Below are 6000 nucleotides of genomic sequence, written 5' to 3'. Positions count from 1 at the left end.
GCTACCTTACTGAAATTAGAGATTGTTTTTATTATCCATGGTTTACCACGTTGAAGGGATTTTACCAATTCAATCCTATTTTATCAACTAGAAGTGAAACGGCAAGCATGCGTATTCATACAAAGTCGTATTATAACCCAATAGTACAGCTGTAGCACATTTTTCTAACACAGATATCAAGTTCGCCGAGGTTTAATCGTCTCGCAGTAAAGAATTTGCGATCTGTTGAGACAACGAACTTGTGTCATTTTTTTTGGCACACTTCCCTAACACAGACATCAAATTGGACTAGGTTTAATCGCGTTCGTAAGAAAGCTGTTGGCACGAAGGGGCTTTGTTACTCTCTCTGGCGTACTTCCCAAGCAAGGACATCGAAATGGTCTAGGTTGAACCGCAGTGTTAAGCATTCTTGTCGAAATGAGGAAACTTGGTTACTTGTTTTGACTTACTTCTCAAGCACAGATATCAAATTGGTATAGGTTTAGATCATCGTAAAGAATCTTCCAACCAATCACGAAGCGAGAACTCTGGTAAAACATAGGTTCATTATTTTCAATTTTTCAATAGTTCAACATCAAGAATCCATACTTTTCTTCATTTGGGTCAATTCTTAGAAGATTTTCCGATCGATTGGTGTAAGAATATTGAAAATCGATCGGAAAACCGCTGAGCTATTAGCGCTCAAAACCTTTCATTTTTCGTGACGCTCCCATGTTTCGATATTTTGAAATGACACCCTATCTCAAAACTTGCCGTAAGACGTAGTCCTACGTCAAAACCTTGGAAAAACCGCATTGCATAGATCATTTTGCGATGACGTCATTTTGCCGTCAAATGACACCACTTGGTGGTTTGTTTACATGTTTTTTGTCACGTCCAGCAGTTTCGATTTAAAATTTCGTGAAGGATTACTGCATCAGTTGCTTTAAAATGCATGTAAGGCGCTTTCTCTTAAATAAAAACTATAATTTTTGATCATTATCTGCCGGACAAAGATAGAAAACTCAATTCAAACTTTAACACCATGTAAACAAACCACCAAGTGCTGTCAAAAAAGTGTGGTTAGGAGCTCCCGTGTAATGATCTATACATTTGGGATGACTTGTCGCCACTCTGTATATAGTCACTCTAGTCCTGAGCTCAAAATTTGACAGCGGGCCCAAATCAGACTGAGGGCAGTTGAGTGAAACGCAATGCTGACATGCTATCTCATTTTCGCACACACGAGATGTTGGTGGCGAAAACATGGTTGCCTGCCGATGGGGTGGTAAGAAGTTGCCTATCACTCATCACTCAAACATAGGTAATTCTTATCCATGACAGTTTTCATGTACACGGTAAAAAAATAACACGTTGAAGCGAAGTGATTTACCTTTGAATTCGCACTACTTGCCTATCACTACAATTTGAAATGAAAATCTATTGAAAGTGAATCAACACAAAGCACAATGAAATCAACAGAAAATCACTTTAATTTCCAATGCGCTATGTTTTAAAATTTTGAGCTGTCAAATGAATTGAAAGTATTCGATTTACAATGAATGATATGTTCGAAAAGTATTTTTATTTATTAATTTATTTAATCAAAATACAAACACAATATAAACCACAATCGATGATAAATAAACCGGATAGTTGTTTCTAATGCCGGGAAGTCTTAATATGTTTGGTTGTTGTTGTCATATCCGTGGTGGTGTGATCAATCCCTTAACCTGAAAACAGATAGCAATTTATTAATTTCAATCCTTGTTTCAATCACATACAAAATTTAGCTATACTCACACTCTAGAATAGTAATAATTTCAAGCGAAAACATATTTTCACCATTCTGGGTTTGTTTTTTTTTCGATTAGTGAATTAAAGGATTAAAGCACATTAAACATACTTCGCGAGTTTTGACATCTGTGAAATGCGAAAAATAATTAGTGCAAATTCAAAAGATATGTATTATGATTCGATGGTGTTTTCCATTGAATAGTTTTCAATGAAAGATCTCTTCTTCAAGAAATGGAAATCTCTTGAAAATCAATACTTAATCACTTCAATATGCAATGCTGAGTAACAGATTGATTCAAATGCAAGAACAGTTGAATTGGACGTGACGATTTTTTACCGTGTAACATTCACGTGAATTGTTGGTAACACGCACTCATGCTAACCAGCTTACGTGCGATCCCGGTAAATTTTATTAATTTTCCCGTTAACTAGTACATGAAGTTCACGTAAGTTGCTGTGCAGAAGTTTACTTGATTTTTCACGTGGATGCGACGAGTCGATTTTTTTGAGTGATACTGTCAAACACGTATAAACCTTTGCACGGTGCCTAAACTCAACTCTGGTTTGACGCTTTTGTACGTTTTGTTTTGATTCCCTTTGTAACTTAATTTTATTGCTAGTGGGTTTATTACTTGTAATTCGTACCACTTGTTTGCGGAAACCGGAAATACCCGACTTTTCCAAAGCAGAAAAATGATATCAGTTCTGCACAACATATATTTTTGTCATTTTTGCAGTTTTTTGCTTCTGGGTCTTGCGAATAAGTAATCAAAACAAACCCCACAACACTGTCAAACCTGGGACGAAAAAACGCACTGACATCTGCGTGCAATAGACCAAATCAAGGTGACGTCATCTGGCAGATACTGGCGCCCTTGTTTACAAACAGACCGCAGAGTTCAAAAAAGTTTCAGCTGTTTAAACGGCAAATTTGTTGTTTAAACCGAGTTTAAAGGGCATTAGGACTAAATTTAAAAGCCATTATGCCTGTAAAATGTTCAAAAACACGCTACATTCGCTATAAGCGGAAAGGAAAGTTTTCCAAAATGTAAACAAGGGCGCCAGTATCTGTCAATTGACGGTATGATGATTTGGTCTATAGATCATTTTGCGATGACGTCATTTTGCCGTCAAATGACACCACTTGGTGGTTTGTTTACATGTTTTTTGTCACGTCCAGCAGTTTCGATTTAAAATTTCGTGAAGGATTACTGCATCAGTTGCTTTAAAATGCATGTAAGGCGCTTTCTCTTAAATAAAAACTATAATTTTTGATCATTATCTGCCGGACAAAGATAGAAAACTCAATTCAAACTTTAACACCATGTAAACAAACCACCAAGTGCTGTCAAAAAAGTGTGGTTAGGAGCTCCCGTGTAATGATCTATAGATCATTTTGCGATGACGTCATTTTGCCGTCAAATGACACCACTTGGTGGTTTGTTTACATGTTTTTGTCACATCCAGCAGTTTCGATTTGAAATTTCGTGAAGGATTACTGCATCAGTTTCTGTAAAATGCATGTAAGGCACTTTCTCTTCAATAAAAACTATAAATTTCTATCATTATCTGCCGGACAAAGATAGAAAACTCAATTCAAAATTTAACACCACGTAAACAAACCACCAAGTGCTGTCAAAAAAGTGTGGTTAGGAGCTCCCGTGTAATGATCTATGCTTTATATCACCCCATTGGCAGGCAACCATGTTTTCGCTGCCAACATCTCGTGTGCGCGAAAATGAGATAGCATGTCAGCACTGCGTTTCACTCAACTGCCAGCAGTCTGATTTGGGCCCGCTGTCAAATTTTGAGCCCAGGACATGCTGTCGCTGACGTTTACTGCAGTTCGATATAGAGATGTCGATGGGTTGCTTTATATCCAGCTTTTTACGCGCTATAATGGCGGACGCTATAAATTGTGTTCGTAATGTGTGAACAATCTTTTTGACAACTCTGCATACATCAAAACTGGGCACTCTTCTCCTGTACGGCAGTGTTGCTCTTTCTTTCGTTTACGCCAAAGAAGGAAGGCAATAGTTTTGTTTACATTTCGCACAGTTTTGCTTTCCTTCTTTGACGTAAACGAAAGAAAGAGCACGGTAGTGTTGCAAGAGAAGAGTGCCAGATTTGATGTATGCAGAGTTGTCAAAAAGATTGTTCGCATATTACGAACACAATTTATAGCGGCCACCATTATAGCGCGTAAAAAGCTGGATAGAGTAAGGATAGGGTTGCCAGCCCCTTGATCTGAAATAATCACCCCATCGACATCTCTATAACGAGCTGCAGTGAACGTCAGCGACAGCATGTCCTGGGCTCAAAATTTGACAGCGGGCCCAAATCAGACTGCTGGCAGTTGAGTGAAACGCAGTGCTGACTTGCTATCTCGTTTTCGCACACACGAGATGTTGGCAGCGAAAACATGGTTGCCTGCCGATGGGGTGGAAATAATGGAAATAATTAGAGTGACTATATACAGAGTGGCGACAAGTCATCCCAAATGTATGCAATGCGGTTTTTCCAAGGTTTTTCTTTCTCTTTCCTGCATACGCGTTGGATAGGTCGTCTGGAATGACACTGACAGATAATTATCATTCCAATTTTAATGTATGATCCAATGTATTGCGATTATTATTGTCAATTGCAAAGAAAATTGTACCATCCAAAGTGCGATATCGCTCATAAAAGTGCTATTTTACATTAAATCGTTTCGGTATCTTCGGCGCACTTATCACTTGGAAGATAACGAAAAAGTGCGCCGAAGATACCGAAACGATTTAATGCAAAATAGCACTTTTATGAGCGATATCGCACTTTGGATGGTACAATTTTCCTTGCAATTGACAATATCTAAAATTTTTCTTTCGTATAGGTTTAGTTGTGCGCCTAACAGTTGCGCGCAGCTCTGTTCTGGTTGCTCGCAGTCAAAGTATCTCTTTTACACTCACACGAAATTTCGTAAGAAACTGTCAACGCAAGAGTGATGAGAAAAGCAACAATATTTCACTCTCGCTCATCAGCTGAATGCTAGGGTAGCTTGCTCAAGGGCATGGTGTGTTGCTATCTCTTTCTCATGTGGGAGTGAAGACCCAAGGAACAATTTTTGCTTATTAAACGTTTCACCGACAGCTTTTATTCAGCACATGCTGTATAGCTGCTTTTAAAGTATATCTAAACACCTCTGTTCAATGCTTATACAGTTGGTTTTGGAGAATTTAAACAGCACAGTGCTGAATATGGGCGTGGAAGATGCGTTTGTATGACTGTTATGCAACGTATAGTAAAATGTTTATTCAGTACGCATAGAGATGTTTATTAAACTGCTGCTAATGATACTGAAATTACGTTTATTCCACAGCAGTTCAACATTTAGACAAGCAAAAAGAATAAAATATGCAGGAAGTATTTTTATTTTATTTTGTGGGTTTCGTTATTTTTATGTTCACTTTTGTATTCGTATTTTTATAATTTAATGAGAGACTTAGTAGGAAATCGTTGGTTGACTCAAAATTTATCGAGCCTGCCCATTATACTTTTTTCATTCATCCGGATTCGAACTTACATACTGACGGTCGGAAGCCATCGACGAACACATCTGAGATAATCTGACATATGACAGGCGCCGAGTTTTTAGCCGATGTGGATTTACCTGTTTAAATTTGTCAAGCGTGGAACAAAAATGGGCTAAAATACATTTAAGCGCTGAAGAGTAGTTTCTTAAATCATGTTTGGCATCTGCTGTACAAGATTGCTTTAGAAGTATTTATTCTGCACATGTTAAACATTTAATAAACTATTTGTGCTAAAGTATTTCGCTTGTACCACCAACAATGACAGCAACATAAAGGCCCAAACAGAATACTGCGTCAACGTGTCCGTCGGCGTCATTCTGACAGTTTTCCCATGGGTTTATTTCCAAATTGACGCTGACGGATGCGTTGACGCAGCATTCTGTTTGGGCCTTAACACACTCACAACGCAAAGGTTTTTTTTTTCTTGAATATTGACGACGGTGAGCGGTGCTACTGAGTGAAATTAACTGGAAACTGGAAATCCAGAACTTTCGTCTAGCTGCGAACATTGTGTGCAATTGTTCAGTTAGTTAGCAGTGATGTGATTAGTTAGCAGCAGCAGTGATTAGTTAACAGCAGAAGTGGTTCGTGCTAGTACAGCAGAGGATTAGTACTTTTGTCACCCCATCATTAGTTTACGCAGATAGTACTG

This window comes from Sabethes cyaneus, chromosome 1 (assembly GCF_943734655.1).
Source record: "Sabethes cyaneus chromosome 1, idSabCyanKW18_F2, whole genome shotgun sequence".
Taxonomy (NCBI): domain Eukaryota; kingdom Metazoa; phylum Arthropoda; class Insecta; order Diptera; family Culicidae; genus Sabethes; species Sabethes cyaneus.
The sequence above is the reverse complement of the archived record's forward strand: the minus strand, read 5'-3'. Positions refer to the sequence as shown.